Source organism: Saccopteryx bilineata, chromosome 2 (assembly GCF_036850765.1).
Source record: "Saccopteryx bilineata isolate mSacBil1 chromosome 2, mSacBil1_pri_phased_curated, whole genome shotgun sequence".
Taxonomy (NCBI): Eukaryota; Metazoa; Chordata; class Mammalia; order Chiroptera; family Emballonuridae; genus Saccopteryx; species Saccopteryx bilineata.
This window is the reverse complement of record NC_089491.1, coordinates 393,825,030-393,842,838: the sequence shown is the minus strand read 5'-3', so window position 1 is coordinate 393,842,838 and position 17,809 is coordinate 393,825,030. Positions and strand designations below refer to the sequence as shown.

The following is a 17,809-nucleotide window of genomic DNA, read 5'->3' as shown; positions in this document are numbered from 1 at the left end:
TGGGTCATATCCAGAGTTTGAAAAAAAAAACAGGCTAGAAAATGAACCTGACTTCTATTCATTCAGCAAACATTAAAAGGCCCTAACAAATTCTTAAAAAAAAAAAAAATTCATCTTACTGGGGTGACATTGGTTAATCAGATTAGTAGGTTTCAAGGGCACATGTCTACGGTACGTGATCAGTATGTTGCATCGTGTGCTCACCACCCAAAGTCAAATCACCTGCCACCATATACTTGCCCCCCCCACCTTTTACTACCCCGCCCCCAATTTGCTTTTATAATTACTCAAGTAACACATGGATTTTTCTTCTCATTGTGAAAAATGCAAAAGGAACCCCCAAACCTCAAAAGTATATAGAGCAGGGGTCCCCAAACTACGGCCCGCGGGCCGCATGTGGCCCCCTGAGGCCATTTATCCGGCCCCCACCGCACTTCCGGAAGGGGCACCTCTTTCATTGGTGGTCAGTGAGAGGAGCACATTGACTATCCCATTAGCCAAAAGCAGGGCCATAGTTCCCACTGAAATACTGGTCAGTTTGTTGATTTAAATTTACTTGTTCTTTATTTTAAATATTGTATTTGTTCCCGTTTTGTTTTTTTACTTTAAAATAAGATATGTGCAGTGTGCATAGGGATTTGTTCATAGTTTTTTTTATAGTGCGGCCCTCCAACGGTCTGAGGGACAGTGAACTGGCCCCCTGTGTAAAAAGTTTGGGGACCCCTGATATAGAGTAAAGGTGCTCTCCGCACCCACGCCCTCCTCACAGGTAACCCCCGTTCACAGTTAGAGCATGTCTTTCTGGACATCTTGCTGCTCACGTACGCATCTGTCCTGCGTACAAATACCTCGTTTTCTGTTACAGGCATTCCCTGGGTTACGAGAGAGATAGGTTCTGAGGCTTAGAAATGCTGAAGTATTTATTTGCACAGAAAGGTAAAAATACTATGTGAAGACAGACATCTGCCTAAGTTGCCTTGAATGGGTAAGTAAGTGTACCTGTTCCCACGTACCTACAAATTCAAATTAAGAGCAACCCTACAGAACCTCTCTCCTTCGTGGCTCTGCCTGTAGGCCATCGGAGAACTCACCTCAGCCTCTCAACTTCCTTTTCCCTTCCCACTGGTCCCTGCGAGGGTCAGGGTCGGAGGGTGAGGTGCTTCAGGACAAGGCTTTGGGTTGACTCCTGGCTCCGCCGTGCACCGAGTGAGCTAGTTACCTCTCTGTGCCTCCGTGTCCCGATCTGTACAATGGGAATGATAACTGTCCTGGCTTCACAGGACTGTAGTGAAGATTTAATGAGTTAATTCATGTAAGCATACATGGAGCAATACTTGTCCCTGTTAAGTGCCAGTTGCCACCACCATCATTATTACTATTGTTCTATTTCATGGCGGCCTGTGTATGCACCTTGTTGCTTTTAATAGCTGCTCGGGGCCGTGGCATGGATGATTTGCCCCCAACACAGGGGCGGAGTGGAGGCTGTGTGCTCCAAGCAGTGAGCACTGAGCAGCTTTCTGTAGGAGAGGCCCCTGGGCTCGCTGGCCCCAAAGGGGCAAATATTTTCCAAGGACCCACTGTTTTTTGTTGTTGTTTTTTTTAAGTCCTTTGCTTATGCAGCTGCCTCCAAGAGGTCTCAGCCCAGTAGGTGAGTGAGAGCCAGTTAATACCCGCGGGCACCAGCAATGTCTTGGGAGCTCCTGCCAGGGCTTCTTCTGCAGGAAGCAGGTTGTCCCCCCCATGAAAACACCGGGCAGATGTTAGTGGGGATGGTGAGGGAAAGAGCATAGGCCGCATCTTTGCTAAGACTTGCCCAAGCGCAGAGAAGAGCAGAGGGAGACGGTGTATGATTCCATTCCAAAGTGAGTGGGGCAGACAGCATAGCTTCAGGATCCAGGAGCCAGGGTGCCCAGTCTTGGCCAGAGTTGGGACTTTGTTGGGGGTGGGGGCTTCATGGAAGTGTAGGTGTGTGTGTGTGTGGGGGGCTTGGAGCAGGGGCTTCGAGCACAGGTAGATAAGAATGAGAGGGGTGTTCCTGGCAGAGGGGGCACACTGCATGTCTTTGGAGGTTGAAACGGAACTGTGACTTAGAAGGAATGGTGGCGGAAGAGGCTGGGCTGTTGCCGGGACCTCTTCACTGGCCTCCCTGTCTGAGTCTAAACCATCTCCTCCCAGCGAGGGCCGCACTCCCAGCCTGGTCTTTCTTGGCCACAGCAGATACTTCCAGGGACTCATGCTGCCTTCTGGATAGTCCATAGTCCTTCCCAAGCTGCAAGGGCCCTTTCAGGTGTCCTGCACCTGCTCTGCCACTAGCCACACCCCTCCCCCCTGCGGCCATCGCACAGCCGCCTGCCTGCCCCAGGTCAGCCGTGTGCACACATCCCTGCCTCCCTCCACCAAGGCTCACACTGTCTCTCCCTTCTCTGACGGTTGAGCCAGAGGGAGAGGGAGATGAGGTAGAAGGGAAAAGGAAGAAAGAGAGAGAGAGAGAGATAAAAAGAGAGAGAGAGGAGAGAAGGAGTGAGGGAGATGTTCTTGTTGCTGAATCATATACGTAGAACCAGGAGAGAAGTACCTAGGAGTACCGTGAGTTCCCGTGACAGTGGGCATTTCTTCCTTTGTTCACTTGTCCATCTGTGTCTCCACTCAGCAGACATTCCCTCCGTGTTTTCTCCCCACGGTCCTGCGTGCACACTGGCCCCAGAGTCGAGGCTGGTGGTCTGGCCTTCCGGGCCCTCCCAGCCTGTGGGCCAGGTGGACAGCGACCATCTGGTTTCCGTGCTCAGGAGAGAAGGTCCCTAGGATTCTGGGCGAGTCCCGTGAGGGGGGAACGGAGGTGGCAGGGCCCATCTCCCTGGCAAGGGACAGTCACCGGTTGGGAGTTGTGGAGTGGGAAGTCTGGGCTGGCTGGCATCTCCCCTGTCCCCTCTGGCCTGAGCCTTACCTGTGATTTGGGGGATTGGAAGGGGGAAGGTCAACTGGCTGGGCTGAGAAAGTCGGGGACCCAGTGGAGAGGGCTGACAGAACAGGGGCAGAGGGCTCGCTTGGAGTGCGGACAGGCCCCAGGCTGCCGGCGGGGGGTGGGGGTATCAAGGGCGGGTGTGGAGCCCCCTCCCTGGAGACCGTGCCTGTCCCCAGTGCAGTGTGCTAGGGGAGCCCTCGATTTGGAGTCCAGGAAGAGGGTTACTTCCAGCCTCTGCTTCAGGCAGGACCCTTCCCTCTCTGAGCTCCGGTTTCCTCTGGAGGACCTGGGCTCGGGGTCATCCACCCAGAGGTCGGGGTGAGGCAGGCCTCAGCTCAAATCCGGGTCCTTCCCGCTGTTCTCTCTGAAGCTCCATCACCTTCCTTGAAAACGGGCATGACCACAGGCCCCTCCCCGTCGCCCTCAGCACGTCTGGGGATGGCCGTTACTCTTGTTGCCGAAGGACTTGGCTCTGGTGACCGAAGGAAGAGATGGCTCTTCTTCCGTTTCTCCTTCACGCCAGGTTGCACCTCAATCTTCTGTGACGAGAGAAAGAAAGAAAGAAGGAAGGAAAGAAACCTGTGAGATAACACTGGCCAAAACAGTTTCTTTTCCATCCAGGCCGAGGCTGATAGATCGAGTGAGTCTTTGTTACCCAGTAGGGCAGATAAGAATGATAGTTTTCTGGCCAGAGTTTGTTTCCAAAGGGTTGTTGTTGTTTTTTGTTTTTGCCCCAGTGGTGTGTGTGGTCCCTGAGAAAGCATCTGGCAAACTTGTGACTTTTCCAGACCTTGAATGTGGTGGTAGAACTGCCAACTCATTCATTTGTTCACTCCTCAGACCATTCGTCAGTCACATTGTAGCGGGGAGCGCAGCCCTGGACGTGAAACATTTCTGGTGCAGCATAGAGGATAAGCACGTGTCTTTCGGAGTTCAGCTCCCTGGGTTGAAATCCAGACTTGGCCACTTACTAAGTTTGGGCAAGTTATTTCCTTGACTCGTCTGTAAAAAGGTGGGGGTGGGGTGGGGGGAACGGTCGCACCTACCTCATTGGGTTGTTGGGGGAAATGGATGAAATTAATGCAGGTAACATATATTTAAAACAGGGCCTGACCTGGAAAAGGCTGGAAAATGATTTCTCCTCCGCCTCATCAGGTTTGTTTTTTTTTTAATTCCTGCTCTGGAGAATCTCAGGGGCCAGCTTGGGACGGAGGGAGGTCAGTCCCAGCCAGGACTTCCCTGAGAGGGATGACACTTGGGCAGGGAGTGGCCACCGCCCTAAGCCAAGCGCCTGCCCAGGCAAGCCGACTTCTTGAATCAGCACTCCTGGCCACCTCCAGGCCTTGTCAGACCTTTCCATGGGCACCTGGAGCCTGTTTTGTTTTTTTTTTAACTTTTAGTGGGAGCTCAGTGGGTGAGGGTGACGCCCCACAGCGGGGAGGCCCCGCGAGGGCCTTAGTCACTGGGAAAGTTCTCGTTCTGCCTGCCACCAGGCGCGCTTCAGACGCTTGAGAAAGAATGTTAGTATCAAAAACGTCTTCTGGTTGACATCCTCAATGGCCAGAGGCCACCAGACCATGTCTGGGTGTCCTTAGGCGGCCGGGACCTCCAGCTCCTCGAGCCCCTCCTTCCTCATTAATCAGGCAGTAAAACTAATAGTTACCTGCTTCACGGTGTTGTTTTTAAGAGGATTAAATGAGATAGTGCCTCTAATGCACTTAGCTGTACTTGACACATAACAAAGTGCTTCATAAATATTGCTTATTAGTAATAATTCTCAGAAAACATTGGTGTAGATGAAAAAACCACCTGAAAGATTTCTTCTTGGGAGCCTCAGCTTCTTAGAGATGGGAAGTTGTAAACCTTTGCTAACTCAGTAGGATCAAGAATGATTACAATGGGTAGAAATACACTGAGGCCCAGAGAGGTTTAGCTACTGGAGCAAAATCACACAGCGCTCCAGCGTAGGGTAGGGTAGGGAAGAGGGAATCACACAGGATTTTAACTGTGCTGTCTGATAGTGATTCCTTCAGCAAATGGTTATGGACAATCAAATCAGCACTGATACACAGCTGTGATCCTATGGGCCTGTCTTGTGGAAGTTTCTTGTCTGATGAGAAAATGCAATTTATACATGATTATAGTAAGAGGTGAAATAAAAATCTTACCTGTTCTGCCCTGGCCGGTTGGCTCAGTGGTAGAGTGTCGGCCTGGCGTGCAGAAGTCCCGGGTTTGATTCCCGGCCAGGGCACACAGGAGAGGCGCCCATCTGCTTCTCCACCCCTCCCCCTCTCCTTCCTCTCTGTCTCTCTCTTCCCCTCCTGCAGCCAAGGCTCCATTGGAGCAAAGATGGCCTGGGCGCTGGGGATGGCTCCGTGACCTCTGCCTCAGGCGCTAGACAGGCTCTGGTTGCAACGGAGCGACACCCTGGATGGGCAGAGCATCGCCCCCTGGTGGGCATGCTGGGTGGATCCCGGTCGGGCACATGCGGGAGTCTGTCTGACTGCCTCCCCATTTCCAGCTTCAGAAAAATACAAAAAAAAAAAAATCTTACCTGTTCTATTGAGAAGCAGAAGGGGTATAGAGTCATGTGTTCATTCGTTGCAGGAAGCGGAGCATTACGCCAGGCCTTAGAGCAGTGGTCTGAAAGTAGTGCTGCTCCTGGTCCAGATGTCCTTTGACAGACAACGTCCTCAGGGGACACACGGACCCTGCCTGGAGACATTTTGGTGGTCTCAGTGGGGGAGGTGCTAGCACCTGGTGGATAAAGGCTAGGGACACTGCCCAACATCCTGTGATATACAGGACGGCCTCCACAACCCCTTTTGTGACCCACAGTGTCCACAGCGCCCACGGGGCTGAGAAACCTTGCCGTGGAGAAACAGTAGTGACGGAGTGGACGTCCCCCCTGCCCTTTTGAAGCGTATATAGTCTGGTAGGTGAGCAGACATTAAAGAAATAATTGTGGCCCTGGCCGGTTGGCTCAGCGGTAGAGCGTCGGCCTGGCATGCGGGGGACCCGGGTTCGATTCTCGGCCAGGGCCCGGGTTCGATTCCCGGCCAGGGCACATAGGAGAAGCGCTCATTTGCTTCTCCACCCCCCCAACCCCCTCCTTCCTCTCTGTCTCTCTCTTCCCCTCCCGCAGCCAAGGCTCCATTGGAGCAAAGATGGCCCGGGCGCTGGGGATGGCTCCTTGGCCTCTGCCCCAGGCGCTAGAGTGGCTCTGGTCTCGGCAGAGCGACGCCCCGGAGGGGCAGAGCATCGCCCCCTGGTGGGCAGAGCATTGCGCCCTGGTGGGCGTGCCGGGTGGATCCCGGTCGGGCGCATGCAGGAGTCTGTCTGACTGTCTCTCCCCGTTTCCAGCTTCAGAAAAATACAAAAAAAAAAAAGAAAAAAAAAAGAAAAAAAGACATAATTGCACACTCGTGTGGATTTCACGATACTGGCATTGCCAGCTAAGACGTGTGCAGTGCAGGGTCAGAGGAGAAGCTCTCTACTCCGCGGAGGGGACACCTTTCAGGAGGTCTTTCCGAGCAAGCCAAGACTCAGACGCAGAAAGTCAAAGGCGCGCTGTAGGAAAGAGGCAGACACCCGGTGTGTGTCTGAGGAGACATCAAAACTATGACAAGATTGAAGGTGGGGACAAGATCGAAGCCCGAGGGCCTCTCACCCTTGCCTGGTTTGAGGGGACTACAACTCCCAGCAGGCTGTGTTCTGGGGGACCAAGCTGTGGGGACCTCCAGAGGCCTGGTGGGAAAGTGCTGCGTTCCTGTGAGGGCCTCCTCTCGGCCCCTCCTCTTATTTGCATCCTTCTGTTAGGTGGGAAAGAGAAACTGGAAAGAGAGAGAGAGAGAGAGGGAGGGAGGGAGAGAGAGAGAGGAGGAAGAACAATATTTTCATTTCAAACAGATAGGGGTAGGGGAGGCAGGAAGGAATAAGGTTTTAGGATACCTTTGAGACAAGCACAGAAAATCCCCACCGTGGCCCAAAATAGCACTGAAAGCAGACGTTTTGCCAAATCAGACTTAATTGAGTGGCTCTTTCTTCTTGAGTCCAGCAGGATGTGGATGGAGTTGGCTTTGTTCCCTCGGGGTGACATTGTCCCCTGGGGCCCCGCCCTGGCTAATTAAACATAGAGGCTCTGGTCTCCCGGGCAGGACAGGAGCCTGGGGAGCTCAGCTTGGCAGCCCTTGGCCTCAGCCTGAGCATTCCAGAGGGCCAGAGCTGGTGACTGGGGGGTGGGGAGTGGGGGTGGGGGACGCCTGGCCGCAGGGCCAGCGGAGTGAAAGCCCACAGAGGTGGAAGAGGCCTGGTTACTAATGAATGCCTGTGTCTTTGGATGCTGAAAGGGATCATGGAGAAAAGCCATCATTTAATGAGTGCCTGCTGTTGTCCTAGGCATTTGGGTGGTTCTCTCAGCCTTATGAACCTGCCCTATAGAGATTGTCGAGGAAACTAAAGCTCAGAGAGATTCAGGGACCTGCCTGAGGTCACATAGCAACCAAGTGGCAGAGCTCAGATTGGAGACCCACATCTGTTGGGCTCCAGAGCCAAGCCCTGCCGGCTGGTCACGCATCCATTTGGCAGAAAACCACTGTCTGTCAGTTTCTAGGGCTTGGGAGTCAGGGGAAAGAAAAAAAAAAAAGCGAGCTTGAATTCTGATGGAGGCAGTTTGAGTTCTGTGGCTTCCTGTCTTGGAGCGTCCCGTCATGTGTCAAGTGGGCAGAGTCATTTCTTTATCCTCAAGTTACTGTAAGGGTTAAACTCTCTATGGAAGAAGGAGGCCCAGGGAGGCCGCCCTGCCCCTGGCCACCCAGGTGGCAGGGAGTAAAAAGCACCCTGGGTAGAGCCAGTGAGATTGTGGAATCTTTACACAGTATCAGTGTTAGGTTTCTTTATTTGAAAGGAGAGAAAGGTAGCGAAGGTGGTGTGGAATGCGAGTGTTTATTTTTCTCTGCCTGTGAAAGCCCTGTTTCACCTCTGGCTGTAGGTCTTCCCAAAACACTGCAGAGAGGTCTGTCCAGGGCGGGCACCAACAGGGTACCCAGCAAGGGAGGCCCTGATGCAGCCTGCACGCCCCTGGGATACACAGGAACCCCCAGGAAGAGTGAGAAGTCGGTGAGGGCCGTGAAACCAAGGCGTCCCTCCTCGTCCTCCAGTTTCAGCCCTCCTAGTCTCATTTATTTTCTTATCTCCTGGCAGCCAGAGGGTTGCTGGGAAATCACAGGCAACCATCCTGATGGACAAACAACAAGCCTCGCTCACAGAAGGAGAGGGGAGGTTGGCTGGACCTCTCTGGCTCCCCTTCCTATGTCCGAGGCCCTGGCTGAGGCACCCCTCCTGCTCCACCCAGCTGGCACCCCACATCCTGCGAGGCAGTGGGGGGGGGGGCTGCAAAGCTATGGCAGTCAGGCCACCCTGGCTGGGTGTCCCTTCGCACCAAGGATTTGAGGATGGATGGCACTGTGGGGTGGATATGAGTCAGGGTTTGCGGGAATGGCTGCTTCTTCCTTCCCTTCAGCTGGCTGGGAAAGCAGCGTGGAGAGGAAGCCAGGCCTGCAGGTAGCAGAGAAAGACATCAGTTCCAGGGGGAGCCGCAGAGAAAGCAAACAAACAGGGCTTTGTGTGGCTGCAGATTGGCGGCTCCTAAGGGAAGCCAGGCCTGTGGTAGTGGGGAGGGGTGGGGGAAGGTGGCCAGGCCATTGCTCCGGGCTGCTCGAGCAGCCCAGGCTGGGCGGCCAGGGAGTAAGGGAGTGCCACTTTGTGTGGACAGGCATCTGGAGTCACAGCCTGGCTGTGTCCCAACTCTGCCACTTCCCTCCCTAACAGATCTGGACTTGTTTTGCCCACCAAACCTGGGCAGAGTCACCATATGGAGAACTCGGGAAGGCAATCATCAGGCCCAGCAGTGTGTGAGCCCCTATCCAACCCTTGTCCCTCTCATCAGGGTGCACGCGGGGAGCTGGCTGCCAGGTCTCCGGGGAGGGCAGGGACTGGACGGCTGCTCGGAGCTGTGGGCACTTGGGGGTTGCTCTGGCGGCAGCCATGCTGCAGGGGAAACGAGGCTCGCGCTGTCCAGTGATGGACACCTGGCGTGGGTGCCTCAGGGGTCGGCCCCTCAGGGTCGCAAGCCGGAGGAAACCAAACATGCCCCCCTCGTGGAGGGTGGAGGCGCGCAGGTTGGGGATGGGACGGCGGAGCCAGGAAGGACAGGGCCTCCATATGGAGAAGGAGAGGAGCCATCTTGAGGGAGGGGCTGTCAAATTCTGGGTCCCGCCCCTCCCGGGCTGGGCAGGGTCCCCGATCTCGGGAGAAAGGCTGCGGGGTGTGGGAGCTGTCAGGCCAGACCCGAGCGGGCAGCTCGATCGTCGCCTCCGGGGCCATTTCCTCTCCTTTCCCTGACCTCGGGAGGGCAGACGTCCGGAGCTTCCTGCCCTCCCCGCCGGCCCCTTCCCGCGGCGCGCCCACCATGTTGGCCGAAGCCGGGCCGCCTCCGCGGGTCAGACCGGACCTGCCCGGGTCGCCCGCCCGCGGCGTGGGGAGGGGAGGGGGCGGGGCGCTCCCGTCGCCACGGCAACGCTGGGTCCCGGCGTGCTCCGCGAGACGCCGAGGCCCCGCCCCTTCGCCGAGGCCCCCGCCCCTTCGCCGAAGCCGGGATTTCCCGGAACCCGGGGGCTGCGCGCCGCCGCTGTCCGTCCGGTGCTGCTGCCGGCGGCTCCGGGAGCCTTGGTTCCGTGTGGGCCGGGCCCTGCTGGTCGAGCCCGCCACCCCGCGTCGGGGGACCCCGGAGAGACGCTTCGTGGGGCCCCTGGGAAGAAGGAGCCGGTCTGCAGCTCCAGGCCACGCTCCCCGCAGCCTCCAGCTCCGCGCTTCCCCGGGCTGCCCGTGGGCCTGAGAGAGAGAGGAGGTCCCGGGCATGCACCGCACACACCCGGGCCGGGCCCTGCGGCCAGCCGGCCGCGCTCCAGCACGGGAGCCGGAGCACAGGCCTTCTCTAGTTGGCAGCCGTCCGTTGCACTGTCTGGCCAGGAGGCACATTCCTCCCTCCTGCGCTCGGGCACCCCGCCTGCCCTGGGGAGGCAGCCTCTGCTGGAACTTCCCTGCAGCCCAGCCCAGCCCGGCCCTGCCTGCACCCCAGCCCGGCCCTGCCTGCACCCCACCCCCTTTCTGATTGTCTTGAGCCCCTAACGGTTCCCTCGAGGGCCTCCTTTCCCATGTCTGTCCAGAGGCACCTACCTGCTCCGCTAGCTGACCTCTGCCCACTCCTACCTGAACTAGGTGGGCAGCTCAATGTCATGCCAGCTTCTGGGTCTTGGAAAGGAGGCTTGTGTGCCTGTTGAATAGCTAGCTGTCCTTGGGCCTTTTTTCCTCAAGAGCTTCATTCACCCAGGGAACACACACACACAGGAGAGTGAGAAGGAGCTTAAGTTGCAGCAGGAGCGACTCAGGCTTGAAATAAAAAAGGACTTCCCAGTCCTACGCATTTAATTTTTAATGAATTGATCAGCTTATTCAAGTGTTGATTTTATTTTTTTTAATTTTTTTACTTTTATTAATTTTTGGAGAGGATAGAGTGAGAGAGAGAGAGAGAGAGAGGAGGGGGAGGGAGGAGCAGGAAGCATCAACTCCCATATGTGCCTTGACCAGGCAAGCCCAAGGTTTTGAACCGGCGACCTCAGCATTCCAGGTCAACGCATTATCCACTGCGCCACCACAGGTCAGGCCTCAAGTGTTGATTTTAGAAGAACCCCCAAATACAGGGAAAACAAGAAAAAAAATCCCTGATTCCACCCCTAGAACATAGCTATGGTTAGCTTTTCTTTGGTAGACGTACAATAAACATGATAAGGATGAAATATCGGGTCATGCTACATGGATGGTTTTATAAGGGCACTTGGAGGTTTTAATCGCTTTTCCTCCCTCACTGTACGTGGAAAGTGGGCTTATTATAGACCTGGGAAGTATGACAGGTTAAAGACAATTCGCTCGCACTCCCGGTCCTCAGTGAGCCACGTTTGACTTCTCTTTGCCGCCCTACTTACTCTTGGCAGTTTTGATTTGGTGTTTTATTTCTTTCACTGTGCCATCCCCGGTCTTGTAAATACCATGTGATACCCCACTTTTCCCGCTTAACGTTGTATATCACGCTCCTTGTTTCCCGAGTCTGTGGGAGCCTCGAGAGAACGAGAACCACATTTTGGGGAGGGCTTCAGAAAAGAGCCAGACTGGACGGTCACTTTGACTTGGTTCATCTTCTTCCCATCAGTGGACCCCAGGCCCCCATTCCTGTCGCCACGGACTTGGATAAGCAGCTTGGGCCAGGGAAGCCTGATTGTCAGGGCCTAGGAGGCCACCCCAGCCGAGATGGGGACATTCAAGACTTACGGGGCCCAGCTGTGATTCAGACTCCCATAGCAAGGGGCTCTAACTGACCCCAGGTGGGCAAGGCTGCATGCAGCAAGGTCTTGGACCTTAGCCTTATCTGGGGCCTTTGCCCAGTTGTCTTCAGACTCAAAAGACCCCTTGGTGGTCCTGTGACCCATCTTCTGCGCCTTCTCTCTGTTCTAGAAACCAGCTCCTGCTGCCCAGGGCTCCTCGGCCTGTCCCTGGGGGCATGTGGGCCTGGCACTGGCATGGTCTCTCCGTAGCTGTTAGGCCTTATCTTCTCCCTCATTCCTGATCAGTTCGACGGTAACACATCTAAGCCCTGTGTGAAGCAGGCCTTGGAGAATCACAGTTGCCAGGGATGGTCTGGCATTTAAAAGGCTTCCGAGGCTGGGGGGGTGGAGGTGGGGTGAGGAAATAGCCAACGAGACGAGAGAATGCAGGTCCCTCTTCCCGAGCAGCAGCTGGATTTAGTGGGTGGAAAACCGCAGAACGCCCCTGTCCTTGGGAGTAATATCCTCGGCAGAGGGGTGCCTGCAGGGACACCGGACACCAGGCCTCATCGGCCATCACCTGCGACCACCACTGGGCACCCTCTGAAGTGAAAAGATGTGGAGGGATGTTGTGAGCCTGCAGCCAACGGCCCTGTAAATTATATTCTCTGAACAGGTTTATTCATTTATAAAATATTTAAGGCCCATTTCGCTTTACCTGTAGCAAGGAGGCAGTGAGGTTGGGGCTGAGATTGATGTTCCGGATGTGATTTACTTATCTGGATTTGCTCTTCTGGGCTGGGTGCTGGCTGCCCTGTGGAATATAACCGGGTGGCAAGATGAGTATGTGCGTGTTTTCTGGGCTCCTGGCCTGAGTGTGCAGCACGTGTCTGTGGCTGTTTTGGGGACAGGGTCTGTATCTGGAAGGGGTGATGGTTCTTGCATGGTGACTGCCTCCAGGCACATGGATGAGTCAGCGTTGGACTGCTGAATATGTGTCTGTGTGTGTGATCTCTGTGTGTAGAGGGAACGTCTGTGTTTGCAGCTGGCACCAAGGTGGTATGAGTGCGTACGCGTCTGGGTTGGGAAGGTGAGCTGAGGGGGTGGGTTTGTCTGAGCATATCCTGGGTGCTCAACGTGTGGGGCGGCATCCCCAAGGAGGGGGCTGTGCTCCTCTCTGTGGGTGACTGTGTGTGTCACCGTTTGTGGGCGGGGGACCGTGGTGTCTGTCTGTGTGGTGTTCACACGTCCTGTGGTGTGAGGTCTGTCCCTCTGTGCGTGTGGAGTGTGATGTAGGACTCTTCCCACCCACGCTGTTGGGAGTAGAGGCCGTGGCCACTGGCTGAGCTGTGTCTGCCCCCCCCCCATGCCCTACCCTGGCCTGAGGCACTAAGAGGAGATCAGTGTCTGGCAAACCTGGGTTCTGTGACTCTGGGCCTCAGGCTCCAGGAGGGACTGACTTTGGGGGTTGACAGCTCACTGACAGTCTCTGACCTTCTTCCAGCACAACTGGACCTTCCCTGCCCTGTGGCTCAAAGACCAGAGGGAGTTCAGGGGGCAGGTTCAGGCCCACATTGCACAGATGGGGAAAGTGAGGTTCAGCGGGCACACCTGTTAGTGGCCAAGCCAGAGCCCCACTGCAGAGCATGGCTCTTGGCTCTAGTCCTCTGCACGGGGGCAGTCCCTCCCTGGGCCTCCGTTTCCTTTCCTGTTACATGGTGGCGGGTTCCCAGGTCCCTGTGCTCTTCGGGTGCAGAGCCTCAGTGCTGGAATGGTGAAGACGAGAGGAGGCAGGGGCTTTGCCAGGGGTCATTGAGTCGAGTCCAGCCAGGGGGCAGGCAACCGGAGTGAGGAATGATGGGAAGACTCCCTGCCTCTGGGCCCCGAGTCCCAGGAATCGAGTCTCCGCTCCGGGGCGCCTCTGTGCTTGGGGACACGGTCTCTGCCCCCTTCCCCAGCTGTAGCCTTTGGCCCAGATGGGACCCAGTGGCCCAGAAAGTGGCCGGCATTTGGTTTTCCTCAGCCTTGTGACAGCCCCCCCCGCCCCCCCCCCCCCCCCAGCAGCTAATGCATCTGTCACTACTTTCCTAATGAGGCTGCTGAGGGCCCCTCTGGGACAGATACCTTTGCCGGCCAGCTAGCAACTGAGGGGGTGGGCCGTCTCCGGGCCAGGGTGGGAAGAGGGGGGCTGAGGCCCTGTCCTGCCTGTGAGCACCCAGCCAGCTCCACCCTTGGGGGCCCCCAGGCTCCGGGGAGCCAGCTGTGTGAGGGCAGGGGGCGTGCCGGAGGGGTGCGGGAGGCAGGAATGCTCACACCAGCCTTCATTTTTCTTGGGCACTGGGACTGTTTGTAGTAATAATGCTTCATCTGGGCGACACATATGTGTGCAGGCCTGCCGGGCGGGGACTGAGATCAGCTCTGATCTGGGTGTTCATAATCCCTGCCCTTGGGGAGGTGTGGCCAAGGGGGAAAGACAGCAACCAAATAATCAAGTTATTTGTGTCATTACACATTCCTGTGTGGAAACGCACGTTTATCACAAGCCAGGACAGGCATGCGGAACACATGCAGAGCTTCCCTCTTTCTCTCCTTCCCGGAGAGAGCAGGCCCTGGGCCTCGGGGCTGCGGCTGCGGCTGCGGAGGCCCTGGGGCGCCTGAAAGGCTCCGGTGAGCACTCACTCCAATAAGTCAGAAGACCTGGATTGTCGCTGCTGCGGCCGCAGGCCACTGCCCACCTCCTCTGGGCTCCTCGGAGGCCAAAAGTCTCTCCCTTGCTCCGTCCTCTCTGATTAGAACTCGGGCAGAGCCCGTGTCTGCTCTCCCAGGCGCCTTGCCCTCCCTGCCAGGGCCCTGCAGACATCTGTCGGCAACAGCCTAGACTCCGGAGTGCCCGAGGCACTGCCCCAGGGGACCCTGGGAGCCACGGAACAGCACAGCTCCTGCCTCGGGCTCCCCTGCCAGGTTGTCTTAGCCCTTTGCGCTCACCGAGCCACCGCCGGGTCGGGCACAAGGAAGCCGGAAAGAGCTGAAGGCGGAAGAGCCGCCCGCCCGCCCGCCCGGCCACAGGGTCAGAGGGGGAGGGACGTCACTTGCTGGACGGGTGTTTGTTGAACAGCTATTAATTGCCGGGCACTGTGTGCCACGTGTGAGATCGGGGTGGCAACTGTGGGAGCATCTTCCTGCCGCATCCCGCCCACAGACTCAGTTTGAGCCCCGCCCTGTGTTTGGAGGGTGGGGAGGAGTCGGATCAGTTGGCAGTGAACAGCCTTTGGGCCATGTCACCCCGGTGTCCAGCTCACCTTCCCTGGAGGCTGTGCCTGGTGGTGCTGACAACAGTCTCATCCAGTTAGGATGGCCGGGCCTCCACCTGGCCAAAGTCCCGCCCCTCCCTGGGCACCCCCCAAGCCCCCGCCCTCCCACCGTCTTCCCCAGCCATGTCCTGTAGTGGTGTGGCTATGAGCCCGGCTTCGGGAGACAGGCTGCCCAGGGTCAAATCCTCCCCTCGGCTTTTTACCAGCCATGAGACCTTGCGGTAAATCAGGGCCCCTTCCAAGCCTCAGTGTTCTCTTCTGTACATGGGGAGCACAGCCTGACCGGTGGTGGCGCAGTGCTAGATAAAGCATCAAACCGGAACACTGAGGTCACTGGTTCGAAACCCCTGCACATATGGGAGTTGATGCTTCCTGCTCTTCTCTCTCTCTCCCTCTCTCTCTAAAAATGAATAAATAAAATCTAAAAAGAAAATAAAATAAATTAAGTACCCACTGGCTCTTGGAGTTGCTGCAGGGATCCCTAAGTGAGTTTTTTTTTTTTTTTTTTTTTTTACAGTGACAGAGGGATAGATAGGGACAGATAGACGGAACAGAGAGAGATGAGAATCATCAATCATTAGTTTTTCATTGTGACACCTTAGTTGTTCATTGACTGCGCTCTCATATGTGCCTTGACTGCGGGCCTTCAGCAGACTGAGTAACCCCTTGCCAGTAACCTTGGGTCCAAGCTGGTGTGAGCTTTTACTCAAACCAGATGAGCCCGCACTCAAGCTGGCAACCTTGGGGTCTTGAACCTGGGTCCTCCACATCCCAGTCCGACGCTCCATCCACTGCGCCACCGCCTGGTCAGGCCTAAGTGAGTTTTTAAGTGCTTACAACTGACTTGCGTTGGCTGCTACTGTAACGAAGGAACAGCCTGCAGACTGGGACCTGGGTTTTAACTCCCTTGTGGGAGGACCCTGTGTGTCCCAAGGCCCTTCCAGGTCACAGTGGTATCTCTGGGAGAGACACCTGTCCCTCTCTTTTGGACTGCCTCCCTCACCCTCCAAAGACCTGGGCTGGGATGTCCAGAGGTCCGGGTCTGAGCCCACACCTCCGTGCCAGGCTGGCCAGCCCAAGCAGACAGTGAGCTAGAGGCCAACCCCACCCCTTCCTGCCGTCGCTGTCTTTCTTATGCTAATGAGACGCATTAATACTTCCTGGCGAAGGGCCGGTTGAATCGCACCCAAGTCCCCTGGAGGGGCTGGGTCTTGGAAGGCCGCGCTCCCTCTGGCCGTAGCCCCAGCCCCTCTCTTCTGAGCACAGAGCTAGGTGGGGAGTGGCTGGTGGGCAGAGGCTGTTTGTTTGATTTATCGCCCTACCTCGTGGAGTTCTACAGCACCCAGCCGCTGCCCTCTGGCCTCTCGGCACTGGGCGTTCCCTGCCTTGGCATTCAAGGCCCTTTGGGACCAGCTGTTGCCCACTGACCTGGTGCCACCCTGCTCTGCAATCAACCATAGTCAAGTGGTCACGCAGTGTGTGCCAGGTGTCTTGGTAGGGCATCCCATGTGACCTCTGAGAGGTTCCCAGAAACCTCTCTTTCTGCCTTCACCTCCCTTACTTGTCAGAAGCTGTTCCCGCTGGCCGGAACGGAAACGAGGGTCCCTCTCCCTCTCTCACCATTGAGAACCCACCCCTGCTTCTTCAGAGGGAGCCTCTGTCCTGGGCTCTGCTTGGTTCCTGGGTCGTTCTCAGCCGCACAGGGGGAGGGGTGTGCCCTGTGCCCGAGACCTACCGTTCCTCAAGGACTGTCTGGTCTGACCGGCCCCCTCTCTGCGTCCCTGGGGAAGGCACGTGGGGTTTGCCCTGGGCGCTCTGCACAGACTGGGGGTCGGGGGAGCTGTGGGGCGTGAGGGGAACCCCGGGAAAGCCTGGAGCCTTAGCGGGTGTTCTCCGTGGACCCCGCCTGTGCTCCCACAGCCACCACTCCGAGGGCCCAAGGGGCTTGGGTGCCCCTCTCTCTCCCTCACTGTCTCCCTGCTGTCCTCTTTCTGCAGAGGGAAGGAGAAAGGGAAGAGGAAGTAAGTGCACCTCCCTGGAGTTCCTCTAGAGGGCCCTCTTCTCCTTTCCCTGCATTGTCCCCTCTGTGCCATCGCCGAGACGGGACCGTAGGACGAAACACGATGTCTGTCCCAAGACCACTGGCCCTGCCCTGGGTGAGGCAGCGCCAGGGGCACAGGAGTCAGACTGGGCTCTGCCCTCGGTCCGAGGGCTCCCGTCTGGACAAGGGAGCCTCAGAAAGGAACACTTGTACTCTCATCCAGGGGTTTCCAACCACCGGTCTGCAGACCCGGGCTCGTCTGCCAGAAATTTCTGTGCTGGTCCGCGAAAGGGTTAACCACCCTGATGTCATAGGAAGGATACAGACTCTATAACCATTGGGTCTGTCATCTTCCTACACCATCAGGGCGGTTAACTCTTTCGCAGCCCGGTGAGAATTTCTGGCGGAGGGTGGTCGAGAGCCGGAATGTAAAGGACAGGTTTAAAGGAAGCGGAGAAACTGTCTTTGAGCCCAGACTGGGCCGTTTGGCAGAGGCCGCTAAGCTCAGCCTGGAGGAAGGGTAGGCGTGAACTAATCAGAGGAACTGGGCACAGCGTTCCAGGTAGGGGGCAGTCGGAGCCAAGGCCTGGGGCACAGCACGGCCTGAGGTTGTAGGGGCGGAAGCCAGGGGCAGCCACAGACAAGCTGAGCTCAGCAGAGGCCGGTGTGGCATGGAGCGGGAGAGGTGGGCAGAGACCCCACCGCCACCCACCACCCTCCAGTGGCCCCCTGCTGCCCTCGATGACAGACGTGTGCCTCCCATGGCAACTCAGCACGCAGCCGAGCCTCAGTCTGGTTCCTCTCCAGCAGTCCAACGTGGGCTGACTCTGTGTGTGTGTGTGTGTGTGTGTGTGTGTGTGTGTGTAGGGGGAAGTTCGCGATGACCCGTGTGGGCGCAGTGTCACTGGGGCCCGCTGGGTGGGGCCTCTTCTGGTTTTCTGGGGTCCCACATGTCTGGCCTTCAAACCAGAACTTGACAAGCTCCATCCCCGTCTGGAGACGCCCTTGCAAACAAGATCGAGGTAGAGGGCAGGCTGTCGGGGACGTCAGGTGGCGTCCCAGCCGAGTGGACAGTCCTTCCTGATGAACGAGGTGGTGGGACCTGGAGGGGGGTCTC

At 56.8% G+C, this 17,809-nt stretch overlaps 2 protein-coding genes across 3 annotated transcripts in view; one reads left to right on the top strand and one right to left on the bottom strand.

Moving 5' to 3' along the window:
* The window catches only part of RAI1 (retinoic acid induced 1), a 130,865-nt gene that overhangs the window by 2,677 nt on the left and 110,379 nt on the right, over positions 1–17,809 (top strand). The gene's annotated exons all lie outside the window — the stretch shown is intronic.
* RASD1 (ras related dexamethasone induced 1) overlaps positions 1–17,809 on the bottom strand; it is a 129,369-nt gene that overhangs the window by 111,241 nt on the left and 319 nt on the right. The window lies entirely within an intron of this gene.